The following is a 17,405-nucleotide window of genomic DNA, read 5'->3' on the forward strand; positions in this document are numbered from 1 at the left end:
ACTACGTTCAGTAAACTGCCTTCTAATTCATCATTGTACAAATGTGCTTTTTTTATGTCTTTCAAAAATTTGTTATCTAGACCTTTTTACCCTATAGGCGGGGTAACTTGGAACGGCCAGGTGGTAAACAGGTTTAAAGTCTTATTATAATTTTAAAGGTATTTTATAAAATAATTACATTTTTAACTAATGCTAAAAAACTACCAACAGAAGAAAATACTTTTATTATGGATTTTCAAAGATTACCGTTTATCTCCCGATAGCAAAGTTTTCAAATCAAGGTTGCAGCAGGTTATACATCTTTTTCCCTCTACTTTCAAATATTGTTGTTAAACAATGATTAACTTTACTGGTTTTTGACACATTGTTGATGGACCTTTTTAACACCGGACCTTCATATATTGCTATCTATTCTTCGATAAATTCTGGGAAATTATAACTGGGAAAATGTTATTCGACAAAATGTCCCTTTAGGTTCTGAATTTAAATAACGCAAATAAAAAATAATATAAACTAGAAAATGTTTTATAAATACCAATGAGTATATAATTATACAAATGAGATCTTTCAGAGCCTCGTGTTTGAGCAAAATATGCGAAAAAGTGCATTTTCATATTAACATTTCAAAAAAGTTGATATTTTGAGTCTCTAGTAACACTTGCGACCCGTTTACTAACGTTTTTGTATATAAATAAAGCTACAAACAGAACTACTTACTACAATTTAATCATAATTAAATAATATTCACGTAAGACATCCTATTAAATGTAATTGAACATCATCTGTCAAAAATGTTTGACATTTCACGTATTAGCCACCGTCCACTGTTTTATTTAAATTACGCTTCTACACAAATTTTTAAATTAAAAATGTAAAGTTTCTACGCGATTTTGGAATAATATCTCACCTTTCTGACCATCTCTGGATTGGCACAAATTTTTCAAGACTACGATTGGCCAAACGGGTTTAGCCATTTTCGAGTTTTACCGAATCATTTGATCGAGAGCCATTTTTATATATATATATATATATATATATATATATATATATATATATATATAATAGAATTTTGTGATATGAGTAGAAAGAATATTAAATGTTAAATATGAACAATGCAGCACTCAGATTTTTAACACACACTTTATTTAATAATTACATACGTTTCGAGACTATGGTATGCATCATCTTCAGTGTAATATCAAAAACAGTTACTTGTATACTACACCTTATTTAATATTTTATTTAATTTGCATTTAATTTTTGATATACAAAAAACACCAACTATTCCTTGCAATGCTTGACTCAGTACTAAAAAACATGTGACACTTCTACAGAAATATTCTAAACAAGTATCTAGATGGAGAACAGGATGGGTATTATTAAAATGTAAACAAAAGGAGTGCGCGATCGCATACTAAAATCAACAAATATGAAAACAGATTAATTGCACAATTAGCTCTGTGTCTTCGAAATGGCTGGACCTGTTTTTGCCAAAAACTAATCACTTCTTCTTCCAATCATTACAAATTGAATGTTTTTAGATAATTCAAATCGTTTTGTATTTTGTGCACTCTATGCTCCGTATCTCCGTAACGGCTGGACCTGCCTTTGCCAAAAATTAATCAGCACATCTCCCTATCAATAGGAATTAAATGTTTTTTGAACCATTCAAATCGGTTGATCCGTGCGCCCGAAAACGTGGACAAAAAATGCGGACATACAAAACACACACACACACATCCATTTTATCTGAGGTCAAAATGTTCAGAAACCTTCAAAACGTGAAGATTTGCAAAAATTTTCATTTTCGATTTTTGACCCATTACTATAACTACCCTACGGGAAGTTAAAAATCTAAAAATTACATGATTTTTGCTAGTGCATTTTACTCACAATTAGTTCAAATGTTTGTCATACGCGCTTGCATCATGTGCGAGAGAGAAACACTTGAACTAAATGTGAGCGAAATACGTTAGCAGTTTACTCGAAATTTTTCAATAATAATAGGTATAATATTATATATACCTAATATAATAATTAGGATTTTACAATCCTGATTAAATGCGCTAAATCTTGGTAAATCTTGCCAACACACTTACACTTTTTGTTAAACGATGACATATCATAGTCGACCAATTTTAAAAAAAATTTAATTTCATAGTTCAACAAAAGTCTTAATTTTTGAAAACTTAAGGCAATTGTACTATTATTTTTATCGTAGTCCTGAAACTGTTATTTACGGTTATAGTTCCAAAGTTTAAATGAACAAAATTAATAAAAATTAACCACAATAACCTAGAAATGATCATAATTTTACCAAAGCTCTAGGTTTCACTCAAAGGCCCATATTTTGCAAACAACGTGAGAAAGTTTTTTTTTATTTTTTAGGACAGTTGGGATCATTAGTTACATTCTGGGACTCAGTATATCGATGATATACAAACATGATCATAAATGTACAAGATCGCTCCACCGTACAAGATAGACACACTCCGTTCGAAGAGCGGATCCTCATATACAAAAGTGTATGTCACAATTGGTAATTAGTCATAGTCAGCCTTATATGGCATGAGAGTTAGAAGTCTGAGTGCCTACGGATCCCAGAATGTATGTCATGCCAGATGATCCAGGTTCAGCTAAAAGTCAGATTATCTATTATATATAGCCTTTCTCCCCTTGTAGTGTACATACATAACTATAATTATTAACATTAAGATTAAGACCAAAGTATGCCAATACGTATGTCAATTGACTGTTATAGTAACAAAAACACACACACACACACACACACACACACATATATATATATATATATATATATATACATAAAAATGTATCTATATCAGATATGAATGACTAAATTTATTCCAAAACAAGTTATTTAAAAGTTATATTTGAAATACAATCAAAATTATTTTTTGCAACCAAAGAAAATTTAAATAAATAAGTCAAATAAACACAATACAAAAGAACTATTTACACTATTCACACGCTTATAACAAATGGATGCGTCCAACGAAAATGAGTCCACCCAGTTGTCAATAACGCATGATAAAATTTATTGATAAGTTGAGTAAAACATACATGACAGCAATTTTTCCTTATCATGCTTTCATGTTATATAAGAATGAACTAAGTAAACAAACAAAATAGAACATGATAAAGTTTCAACTGAACTACAAACTAAATAAATACATATAGATAATAAATAAACTCTTGTTTGTATTCTTTGTTTACCGCTATTCATTTTAAGTAATTAATTTTCTAAATCATAATTAACTAATAACATAAATAACTAATTTTATATATATATATATATATATATATATATATGTGTATATATTAACATGAATTTAAAAGAGATTTTTGGACATTTCTAAATGTATTGATCTTTCAGAAATATCTATTATCTATAAAATATAAAATATTTTAAAAAATATACTATTATATAAATTATATACTTATTCAAAAATTGATGCACGCTGAGTTATAATTGGTAACAGATTATTTTTTATACATTGCACTAGAGTTGAAATAACTATGAATTTAATTTATTCCTCATTCAGTTATCATTTTGAACTATTTTTATATTGTTTATATCTTGCCAGTGTTAAGTTTCAGGTGATTTCTCTTACCACATATAAGTTATCCTAGAGACATTAATTAAATAAAACTATTTAAACTCACTTAAAAATAACAAAACAACTAATAATAAATTAAATAACGTATACAAACTAGCGTGTTATGCAAATCCACGTTATACGGTACAAAAAGAGAGGTTATGTTCTAAGGATTCAAAAAAACATGCTACATATCATGATTATATAATAAATATTGTTATATTTATCAACTTCTTTAAGAAGTAATACACAACACATAAATTATATGATATTTGTTCGTGATAACTAACAAGCAAGCAGTCCAATGCGTCCGTTTTAAGCAAGATGTCCTTGTCCTCTTTGTGAGTAGTTTTCTGTACTACCTCCAGATTCGAGCATTATTTTTTTGCGAAAAATATATATTTGCGATTACTTGCTTTTAGCATAATGATATTTATATATTTAACAGATACAAAGTTAGCTTTATTAAACTTTTATGCTTATTTTATTTAAAGAATCTTTCCATAAGGAATATGAAATATATTATTCGGATAATCCTAGAATATTTTTTCGATAGAACGTACGCGCTTGAATAATAAATATGAAATTACTTATCTTTTGCACTAGTTTCATCACATTTATTGAGCTATTTTATATATTGAACAGTGACAATACTAAGTTTATATTAGATAAAGTTTGATTTTTATAGGTTTTACAATATTTCCTATTTCATCAAAGTTTTTCTCAATATTCAAACCGTGATTTAGCAACCCGAGAGTACCGTGTTATGATAGGGGTATGGTCTCAATTCCTAAACCGCGTTAGAAATTATATTCAGGTATCGTAAACTACATAATAAAGCTCAAAATGAAACAAACTAACAGGAAAAAATACTATCGTTAAAAATTGCATAATGTGGTCTTTTATTCCTTGATATGCAGGTCGCCCGATTCAAAGTCATGGCTATTTACAATTTTTTTTTGCATTTTTTAATATAACTTTATTACGAAACTAGATGACCCGACAGACGTTGTCCTGTACCCATGTCTATAATTTTTTAATATAATATATTAATATTTACCGTTTAGCTAAAAATAATAATTATTGTTTTTTAAATTACTTTTCACGCCAAAATGCGTAAACATTTATAATATGAGCAATGTTAAATGTAGAACTGCTTCAAATAAAATGATGAGTCTCAATTCCCACACTATATTGGAAATTGAAGTCTTTTAAACGGTATAACATAACCATAACCATAATATAACACTGGTACTTTATGTTGGATTAAATTAATTTAATTTTAAATTAAATTATTTAAGATATCCAAAATTGCATCTTAAACTTCTCCTAATCGATATCGTGGGGGCCGAATTGTATGTATTCACCTTTACTTTCCCATTTGTTGTTATAAAGTGAAATTTTTACGAATTTTAAAAATATTGTGGAAAGATTAGTAAAAGATGCAAAGAAATTATCCGAATCTTGTGTTGACGCCCCCTAAGGCGTGCGCTAGTATGTTTTGCATGCATCGCATTAAAGATAGGACCGGCCCTAATTAATACTTTATTTCATATTTTAAGTGAATTAATTTGTCATATCCTGTTGATATGTGTATCATTCAATCTGCCATACATATAACTGTATTTTATATTATTTTAATTTCTGGCACATCTCAGCTGCTTTTTGGCAATAATAATGTAGACATTTCATTTTTCTTATTCATAATCATAAATTTATTATAAATATTCTAATATTGTCTATGTTCATAAGTAAATTGAAATTTTTGGCAGATGAAATTTTTCATTTGTTTTCAATGCAAACAATGACATGTAGTTTTTTGTATTTTTTTCCATTTATTTCCACAATTTTGCACATACATCTCAGTACTTTATAATCACATACATCCTAGAAAATTTCCTTAACAAACTTCAGAAAGATTCATCAAAATCCGAATAATCGTTTAGGAGGAGTATACAGTGAGTGCTTGTAATTGAATATGCACTTTATATAATAGCAATAAAGCTCAAATCAAAGAACCATCCTTGGACTTCAACAAATGTTTTAAAAAAGAAATGGCCAAATTGGTCCAGGCGTTGTTGAGTTATGCGCTCACCAACATATTTTGCGATTCATTTTTATATATAAGATATCATACATTACTTGTTTTTTATATAATGGATTTTACTCGCGGATTTTGAAGCCCCAATCTGCTCTATATAAAATAATATTTTTTTTATTAAACAAACAACACGTTTCAATTGCATAGTAGATGACAGCGATGTATTTTGTCCGAGGTTTGTCGTTAGAGTGCATGTATCCATGTATCGTTGTCGAAAACACAAATTTCCAAACACGCTTTGTCTTTGTTCCACTAAATCGGAAATGTCTCTTGGCTGTTTGCACAATGGGTTACACTGCACCTGGCGCGTTGTTGTTTGTTAGTCTTGTGATTTTATTAACAAGCGTTTGTTTCAATAGAGATGGAGCGTAACGCTCAATTAGTCTGCCATGCGGAATTTAGTAAAATAGACGTTTGATAAATATTCAAATTTTTGTTTTTACATACCGACTAATATTTCTTTACACATATTGGATAATAGATATCTCTATTAAACAACGACATGCGTCCGAATGAGATAGTATCTTGTAACACAAATCATTACTTGAGTCAATAGATTTACTTTTAGTATAAGCTTGCATATATTGAGGTATACCAACAAGTTGTAGGTATATATTTTTTCAATTATAAATATATTTACTTTAATCAACTTCTTTATGTTTTCATAAAAAAATCCGACTCGCTAATTTTATGTTTTCTCGACGTTTCTGCCATTCTGAATCGAATAGGACCAAATTTGGAAAAAGTATGTGTGTGTGTGTATGTGAACAGATTTTTTGCCGTAAATCGACGTTTTTTTAAAAACGGCTAGATCGATTTCAAAAATTTTAAAGCCATTCGGTGTATTTCGATGAGGACAAGCGTTTATTAATTTTGCGCGACGATCAGCCAAGCCGTTTAGGCAGCAATTCTGAATCGATTTTGAAAATTCAAAAACCGTTCGAAATATATTGATTGGGAATCGACCTGACTAGTTTTTGGTAAAGATCGGCTAGACCGTTTTCTTGTAACAAAGTGTTAAACTAGCTGTAAGTGGAATTCTGTCTTAAGGCAATTAAGGCATCGTTTTTTTCTTTATTTTGACATATTGTGCAAGATCTGAACTTTTTTTTCAAAGCCATCGTACTGATTTAACTGCATAGGTACAAAATATAAAGCGCGTAAGCGCCGCGTCGCTGTCTAACGCATAAGCATTGGTACGGAACCAAAGCATAGGAATGTTAACAAAATGTATACTTATTGTTAAAATCTCTATAAAATATCTGATGATTTGATGTGCATATGTCTAATGATCATTTTTTACCGCCAAATGGCTAATTTTTTTACTTTTTCCTCCATATCTCCGAAACCGCTAGACCTACCTTTATGAAAATTTTATCGGTTCTTCATCTTGTCAATACAAGTGAAATGTTTTTTGAATCATTTTAATCGGACGTTCCGTTCTCTTAAAAACTGAGTTACCGTTTTCACTTCTTGCCCCGTATCTTCGGAACGGCTAGACCTGCCTTCGCCAAAAACTAATCAGCACGTCTCCTTATCAATAAAATCTCTATAAAATATCTGATAATTTGATGTGCATATGTCTAATGATCATTTTTGACGGCCAAATGGCATTTTTTTTTACTTTTTTCATTAGATCTCCGAAACCGCTAGACCTGCCTAGATGAAAATTTGATCGGTTCTTCACCTTGTCAATACAAGTAAAATGTTTTTTGAATTATTAAAATCGGACGCTCCGTTCTCTTAAAAACTGAGTTACCGTTTTCGGCACTTTCTGCCCCGTATCTTCGGAACGGCTAGACCTGACTTTGCCAAAAACTAATCAGCACGTCTCCTTATCAATACAAATCGAATGTTTTTTGAATTATTCAAATCGGTTGATCGGTGTTCCCGAAATCGTCGACGAAAATTTGTATCCGCACATACATACACACACGCACACACACACACACACACACACACATACATCCATTTTTTCTAAGGTATGCCAAAATATTCAGAAACCTTTGAAACGTCGAAAAATGCAAAAATTTTCATTTTCGATTTTTTTGCGATTACTATAACTTGCCCTACGGGAAGTTAAAAATGTTTTTTCGACGATTCTTATGAATTTTTTTTATGGTAGATACCATAGTCTTATAGATCACACTTAAATATTACGGCCTTACGACAAGTCGATTAATTTTAAAAATTCGTAAAAGTGTTTGCAAAAATTAGTATAGTTTTTTTCGCATTTATCAAAATTAGAACTTTCATCGACGTTTGATCAAAAACGTCGAAATATAAAAAACGATTTCAAAAATTTAAAAGCCAATCGATGTATTTCGATGTGGATTATCTTTTCTCAGTTTTGTGCAGCGATCCACATTTAAGTTGATACTACCGAATCGATTAAAAAAATCAAAAACTAATCGAAAGATATTAGTTGGGAATGAGACTGATTAGTTTTAGGTGAATATCTACCGAGCCATTTCTTGCAATTAACTGTTGAAAAAAAAAATTAAACCGATTTTTATGGAACTTTTTTTGGCGATATATAATATATCATGGTCTTATAAAACTTACTGAAATATTACGGCCTTACGACAAGTAATTTAATTTTAAAAATTCATCGAAGTTTGAGAAAATGAGTAGATTGTTTGACGTTCGTTAAAATTAAAATTAGACGATTTACTTGGTATAACGATAGAGTACTTGGTTATATTGAACATACTAAACCATTAAAGTCGCATTGAAACTGGTTCAATTACAAAAATTGTTGATTTTTGAAAATTTGCTTTTAGAAAATACTTCGTGTCTCCGTGTTCGTTTTCAATTATGTGTAATAAATCCACTCGGAATACTTTTAATTGCTCATAAATTAATTTAGTTTTTATTGATTAAGTCGATTAATTACACATATCGGCTAGTTCATGTAACTTGCCTCAAGTCAAAATACCAATACAAATTAGTTTATTTAATAACTTTCATTATTTGTTTAAATTACGATTTGACTGTTATAAAGATAGTTAATATCAAATGCTTTATTCATTTTAGACAACGGCTATTTTGGAAGGCAACCCACTAAAAATAACCCAAATAAATAAGTTGCAAAAATACGATGAATAAACTAATACTAAGTTTTAGAAGATGAAAAAATAGACAAATAAGTTAAATATTAAAATTTAAACAAGATTTTCAAACAAGTGCAAATTTAATTATATTTTCAATACTTTAAATATAAAGTTCTAGATTAAATTAAAGGACAACCCACTTGTTGTCCTTTCCTAGTTGCGATATATCTAATATAACTACTGCTTTAACGGTATTTTTTGACATTGTATTACAATGTCTTATGATAAGGCACTTTTCACTTGATATTATTTTTATGATCTATAATCTCAAGTAGAAATCTAATATCATATTGCTCGATATAAAGCTGGCCGATGTAGTGATCGAACCTGGAACAAGTGGTTGGTAAGCGCGTTCTTTACATGCAACCACGGCTTATAATATACGCAAAAATATGTTATCAGAGCTCTTTATTTAAAACATTGAAAATATAATTAATTTCACATTAAGAAACACTTGTTTAAATTTTAATTTTTAACTTATTACTCTATATTTTATCTTCTAAAACTTAGTATTAGACGATTTGTCTAATTTTTTATTTGGGTTGGGTACTCATTATTTATTCGGGTAATTTTTATTTTTATTGTTACCCCTGCCATTTTTACTTGGATAGAAGCAAAAGCTGGTCTTTTCGTATTATGTGTCTTTAATTTCACGACGATCTAATTTCACTTAATCTGCACTTTCAGCATTTTATATTTCAGTGTGTTTTGTTTTTCTGCTAACACCTTTTTCACAATTTTCAAAATAATTTTCTCAGTAATTTGCAACATTTTAATAGTTTCGTCTAATACCAAGACTGATTTTTGTTATTAGTACCAATGTATTTTCTATATTTAATTATGATAAATGAAACTAAAAGCACATTTGATAAAAATGCATAAAAAGGTAACTTGGCATATAGGTCAAGTCTCTTGAAAATACTAATAATAATTAAATGAACATTCAAGACTAGAGATTTAACTAAAAATAAGTAAATTCTTCTATATACCAGATAAACGAGAAATATTACTGGAACTAAATTCAATTCTATGTTATAAGAGCCCAGCCATCGAGTACAATCGAATCAATGTAATGCAAACAAATATAAAATCTATTTAGCCAAGATATCAGTATTATTTAGACATTTGTGCCGAACTGTAACTGACAATTAGAAAAGACAATTTTGGAAATAGATTTTATTATTAGGCTGTTATTCTTTTTGCTAGCGAGTTTTTATAATATAAAATTTTACAAAATAGTCGGTATGAACTATATAAAATATTACACACTCCATATTACACTTATTTGTCTCACAAACTTTAGATTTTCCTATAATTTTATGCGAGATCTAATCAAAAGAAACAAATATGTTTTAAAATTCACGAAGTTTTACAACGGTTACACGTTTTATATTTAGGTTAACTGTAATCAGGGCCGGATTTAGAAATTTGGCGCCCCGGGGCACTGACAAAAATGCCGCCCCATTCCTGAAATTTTACGAACTTTCGAACTTTTTTTTAAAGCATTCGCGCTGCTTCAGCTGCGTAGGACAAAATATAAAAGCGCGTAAGCGCCGCGTCGCAGTCTAACTGATAAACAATGTTACAGAACTTATATAAATGTAAACAAAATTTATACTTGTTATTATATCTTTAAAATATTTTAATTATTTAATATGTTAAAATAATTTAATGTGCCTATGTCTTATGATCACTTTTGTCCGCCAAATGTTTATTTTTCAAATTTTTTATTGGATCATCGAAACCGCTAATTCTGCCCCCACAAATTTAAGCAGTTATTTATTCTGTAAATTTTTTTGAATGTTATTGGACGCTTTTTTCTCAAAAACTGAATTATCATTTTTGGCATTTTGGCCCGTATCTTCAAAACAGTTGGACCTGCCTTGACCAGTAACTAATCAGCACGTCTCCTTATATCAATAGGAATTGAATCATAAATCGGTTGATCCGTGTTCTCGAAATCGACTTGAAGAATTAAAAAATATTAGATTTGTATACAAATTGATGGGGCGGACGTGCTGATCAGCTTTTGGTACAGGCAATTACGAAAAATGGTAATTGAGTTTCGATACTTCTTCTCTGAAACAGCTACGCAGCGTGATTGCTTTGCAAAAAGTTCATAATTTTCGAAAAATTTTAAAATAAAAAAATGTGTTTTAGAAGTCTTTTTTTCATTTTCCAATAAAATTTAAAGCTTTTTATAAAATGTAATTTTCAGTACAATGTGTTTCAGTAATTTGTCTTAAGGCACAGTGCCATGAGTCACTCAGTTTAATTTTTTTTTTGACGCTATAAGCTTGGAAGTGCACAAATACGTATATTTTAAGAGGGCTCGAGAACTGAAGAACATATTTTTCTTAAACTTTCAGCTTGTTTACAGATCTTTATATTAGCCAAATTGCCAAATTTGATAACTTATTAACCAATTTGATAATTTACGTTCGGAGAGGGAGGCAAGGCAAAATAATAAGTTTTAGTTAACGTTTATTTCAACCCAAATTTTGCATTGCAATCGTATTATGTTTTGTTAATTAGATTTCTTGAAATAAAAAATGTTATTAAAAAAAGTTGATTATATTGTACAGAATTTTTTCTCACTATCCAAATTTTGCCGCCCCCCAAAATTTGCCGCCCTGGGCAGTAGCCCCGATTGCCCCTACTGTAAATCCAGCACTGACTGTAATTATGTATAATCATAATTTAAAATAAATACATATTTACATGACTCATAAGCAACGACATGCCTTATTTCTCTGCAAAATGATTAGCTACTTTTATTTAAAAAATGCCGTCAAAATGCTGTTGAACTTTGAAACTGATATTTAAGTAAATTTGATAATTATATATAGGGGCGCTTTCTTTGGTAAAATAGAACATAATATAGCATTGTCATAACCTTTCTATATAATGAGAACAGTCAAAATGTTATGTAATATTTGCTGTGCAGTCAGGCGTTTAACACATCCGAAAAATGCACTTATGTTATCATTTTTTTAAGTCTCTGAGTTTTTTGGTTAGATTTTACATCTAAAACGCCTAACTGCACAGCAAATACCATAGAAGAGCATAACATAGCGTTGTCATAACAACGTATTTTACCGGAGAATTGGCTCCATAAATTACAATCACACAAAACAAAGTGTAATTAATATTAGTAATTACATTTTTATCTTCCTGCAGCAATGCAAGTTAATAAAATCACAAAAAATGAAAATAATATTTTTTAAAATATCTTTTCTTATAAAAGTAGATGTGTAACGTATAGTATCACACATATAGTCATTTTTAGACCAAAAAAAAAAAATTATTTACGAGATGCATATTAGATTATGAGGTTTCTAATACGATGTATTATATTTATTTCAAATGCCAAATCCTGGGTTTCCTGCCAATAAATGAAAGTTTTCAAAATACTTGCATGGTTCACTATAAGTAAACTTTTCAACTATTCAAGAGAAAGTTTCGAAATTGCAGTTGAAGAAGTCAGTATTGGATTTTCATCTAACTTAGCATTTCGTACTAATGCACCTGACATTTTCTGCTCGTATATAATAAAAAACGAAATTTAATTTAAAAATATATTATAAATTTCGATCTTAATGCAGATCCGTTTTTGCATGTAAAGCGTTTCCTTCTCTAGGTCGAACCTATAAAAATAACATGATAGAATATTATATATTATATTTAAATTTTAATAAATCATTCTTTGGAGAAACCATTACATAAGTATTAGTTATTAATCTCAAAGTTTTTACTTTATCTCTGTTGGTTAATATAAAGAAAAATATAAATGTTAAATCAGCAGTTCGCAATTGAATTGAATTTCAACCTCAATAATATCAGGAATATCACTTTTCAAAGTGTGATGTACTTATCTATATAAAGAAGTCATTGATTGTAGTGTAAATTGATATTTATTCGATTCAAGCAAATTCAACTTTACAACAACTCGATAATTTATAAAACAATTAATATTTTTTGTAACATGTATTTTTTTCAATTTTTTATTATGACTTTGTCGACATGTACATATGCCATTTTCAATTACAATAATTATTCTGTACAATTATTTTGCTCCATTTATAATTTCATGTTACTAAATTTAATAAAATTATACAGGGTTGTTATAATTCCTTCTCTTTAGCTATCAATGTTTTATTAAAACTATTAAGAATATTTAAATTCATTATCGGTATTGGTAGGTACTAATTTCTGTATAATAATTGCTGAGCTGATAGCTATTGATAAAACTAGAGTTTGTGATTCAAACTGTGTAAAACCAACAAATAATCTGTTGAAACTGTTTTTTATCATTATTAATTTTGCATTTTGTGATTCATATAAATTTCATTCATTATTTCATCTGCTCTTCTAGAAGGCAGATATTTGGTGTAATAGCAACACAATTAATTTACCTCTCTTTTTACCCTTGTTTGTGAATCATTTTCCTTTCCTAACAAAAATCCAATTTTACTTTTATGTTCTGTTACAATCTTTCAATGATTTTTAAATAATACAAAAATTTCAGGACAAATTTTTGAAAATTGCCTGAGCAGCACCAAAATATATCTCCAACTGGCTAATTCATCTCGACACGAACACACCTACCATAAAAGATGTAATAACGAGAACAGCACCTAAATATTGAAACAAGCTCATCTGTCATCTCCTTAATATAACTAACAAACTCCTTAATAACAGAAAACTATCGTCGTAGATTGAAGAGAATATCGCCGCTTGATTTAAGTCATCAATTTACCTGATTAAGATTGAAATAACTTAGTTATTATTTATAAAAAAAATTTTTATAGGAAAGTAGTTAAGTTAATTAATAGTTAAGTTGATTATTATCATTAATATATTGTTAGAATTGTTTATAACGAATGAAAAAACAACTATTGAGTTCATTTCACCACAGTATACAATGTCCTTTTACGACTGACAATTATGAATTCCACAAATTTACTAAATGTCTTTAACTAGACAGTTGTAAATATAATAGTGAATAAAAACAAATCTTTCAATACCATGTATTTGCTATTTTCGGGTAAATCGTCCATTATCTGCATTCTTATTTGAAATCGACCTTTTAGTTATTTAATTTTTTATTCGATGAATTGTTGGCACTTTTTTCTCAATAAGAGTCAGATATAGATTACTTTCTATCTCTTTTCTTATATTAACACTTTTTATATTTGATGAAGTTGAAACTCTTGTCATTCACTCTAGTTTTTATAAGAAATGTACTAGATGAAAACCCGCATTAACGCATATCTTTGTCATATTTGCATGACGAAGGAAACTTTGTTCTTGCTGTCATTTTATCTATTCGGTTAATAGAGATTCGGATATAATTTCGTCTCGTAGATGCCATCATACCAAAGTAAGCTTATAATCAGCTGGAGTATTCATTGTTTTCATAAGGTTAAGGACATGCTATCTTCACGACCTGCGGCGTTGAAGCTACTTATCGCTCAGACATTATAGATCAAATATATAGTCAGCCTGATTCCATCTTGGTGACATTATGTAACGAAGTAATTTTGACATTGCAATCAGTACAATGCATATTATATTAACATTTGAAATACTATCTGGTTTCAATTGACTCTCTTAAGGTAGTATATAATTTTTTTTTATCTACTCTACTATAGGAAATACTGGGTACGGTTGTGCCAAGGATAATAGTCATAACAGCTAAACTATACTGATTTTGACACAGGGTTCAAAGCGAGAAAGATTAAGTATGTTTGTTCGAACAAGTATCCATTATTGCATTGAGTCAGCGCCCTACATTAGCATGATCTGTAAACCGCATTGCTTTAGAAGTGTCAAAAAAAGTTTCTTTTTTAGATTTCTTGTGATAATTACTGCTTCTTGTATACAGATAGATCACTTAGTTTGTTATTTTGCTGTAAGTTGAGCCTTAGTAGTTAATTACCAGCAATTAGTTTTTGCGTAAATAATTTAGCTAAGTCATATAATACTGATTTGTCTTCAAAAGTGTGCATTGGGTACTGTTGTGACATATGGTTATTATGGGCCTTGTTCTTTTCGTAAAGATTAAACGGATAAAAAAAATCTATCTTAACTTAAATTTTTCTTAAATTATGTTTTGTTATATTATCTTCATAAGCTTTGTTTAAATGATTATGTTGTGTTGTGTTAGATATTTTTACAATATTATAGTTGTTATAAACCATTTTGGCGTTTATACTTATTCTTAGGCTGTGGACGGCTGTGATACTCGCCCCTTTCTGGTATGATTTGATTTTGTCACTAATAATATAATCCATCGTATTTAGGGAGTGTATCTCAATATTTCCTCGTAGACAAATAGTCAAATTACCATTTAATTTAAGTTTCTCCTAGCTGGTGAATTAACAAAATTATGGCTGATCAAAAAGAAGTGGCACAACCATACCCAGTCTCTCCCACAGTATTCGATACTATGTAACAAATTGAAAAGGAGAAACAACACCAAGTTAAATAAATTATTATAAATATTGTACCAGTTGCATACAAATAACAATAAAATTGAATAATAAATAAATACGTATGTTTTCAGAATATAATTTCAAGTTTTCACAAGAAATGTGTGTTTGAGACTAAACGATGACTTGACACTGAGTGATGGATTGAGACTTCTTTTCTGTTTCTTATTACGCGGTCGCAGAAACAGAATTGAATGGGTACAATGAACTTTTCAACTGTTGCTTTGTGACTTAAGTAAAAAAAAACACTCGAAAAATATTTTATGATTCGGATAAAAATAAATCAAGAACCTTTCAGACTTATAGTTAATGCTATTTTAGCCCATGCAATAATAAACTTGATAATAGAATATCATGCAAAAATGTACAATATTCACTCTTTCATTTAACACGCAACATTTCTTATAGCAGTTATAATTCAGACTGGGTTTTTATCAATTATAATAAATATAGCTTCAATTTTAGATCTTATGTCAATGTAGACACTATCATTAAAGTACCATAAATATGCCATAATTCTGAAATTAAAATCAAAATTGGAATATAGCGAAATAGTAATAATCCACTTATAAAATTTGTCTCCTGTCCCTTTTTGCCCAATAGACGGAGTAAGAAAGGATAGTCACGAAGCAAACAGATCTTATGTCTTTTTTTAATTTTAAAGAAATTTTCTGAAATAATATCTACATTATTTAACTTCACATTGGTTAAATAATGTAGGTATTTTTATAGACACAAATTTTATGGGAACATTTTTACAAAGATTTTATTGTATATAATCTTTGATATGATATTTTGAAAGAAATATTCATCAGGAAAGGTAGAATGATTATTAATTCAATTTATAAGAATTAATCATATAAAATTGTTTTTTTGAACACAATTTGCTTTATTATTTTTTGTTGTGTACTCCTTTGCCAATATAAAGGTATAGTTGGTCTTTTTACCCCATTCACATGTGAGCTTTTGTAGTTTATATAAAAAATTGTTGAATCTAACTTAAAATTAACAATACATCTTACAAAATAATTAAATATCGTATACCTGTAATTGTTTCCAAGTATCACAAACTAAATACAAAAGCTCAAAACCAAAAGATACGAAAAAAAACTTTTGGTATAAATATTCATATATTTTCGTTTATCTCCTGATAACGACGTTGTATGAATTAAGGTGTACTAAAAATTTTATACTTTGCTCGTTTTTGAGATAATGATGATGGTTCTTTTTACCCGCGGACTTTTAAGTCTGAATATACATCCGAATAAACTACGAGTGTGCTTTAGGCTATTATCTGCAACTATATAGTATATAAAAATAAAAACAAAGGAGTTTTTTTTAACAAAAATGCATCGAGGCAATAGAATAAGCATAGATTATGAATATTTTACTAACTTAGAAATAAAACGTATAAGTAACAAAATAAGTGATTTTTGCAGTCAGTCTATTTAATCTATTTCCTATTTTTACTTTTTTTACGATTTAATCTACTGCCTATTTTTAACGATTTAATCTATTGCCTATTTTTGCGATATTTTTTTTCGAATCCTTTTTCAAAATTAATTTTTTTTGAAAAATTCAAATTCTTCAAAATTTATACATTTAAAATATTGAAATTATAACATTTAAATGAAAAACTTTACATTTTTGGACATAAGCCAAATTATAAAAAACTTCAACTTTTTCATAATTGTACAATAAATTCATCTTTGACTCAAACAATTTAAAAATTGTTTGGTTATTTAGAAGTTTCTCTTACTGAAAAACATATTTTTTCAAAACATAGATATATATATATATATATATATATATATATATATATAGATATTTGAATTAGGTCATATTTATAAAAATGGAATTTTTAGGAAGGTTAATAACAATGTCATTGGTCGAATATTTTTAACGTTAATTGATATTCGCAACGTATGTTTTATATTTAGTTACTAATTCTTAGTAATAATTTTTTGTTTGTTGACTAGTATTTTACAAAAGATTAATCAGGTTCGAGCAATACGTCTCAATGTACAATGCGAATAGATCTTACAAACATCACAACACTGCCACATGTATGATATGA

The 17,405-nt window shown here is 28.7% G+C and overlaps 1 protein-coding gene across 1 annotated transcript in view; it reads right to left on the reverse strand.

Annotated features, from left to right (window-relative positions):
• LOC113377087 (dopamine receptor 1) overlaps positions 1-17,405 on the reverse strand; it is a 325,240-nt gene that overhangs the window by 18,202 nt on the left and 289,633 nt on the right. The gene's annotated exons all lie outside the window — the stretch shown is intronic.

The sequence above is a fragment of the Ctenocephalides felis genome, unplaced genomic scaffold (assembly GCF_003426905.1).
Source record: "Ctenocephalides felis isolate EL2017-DRISC unplaced genomic scaffold, ASM342690v1 CF-g0.4_SCAFFOLD_01886, whole genome shotgun sequence".
NCBI lineage: Eukaryota > Metazoa > Arthropoda > Insecta > Siphonaptera > Pulicidae > Ctenocephalides > Ctenocephalides felis.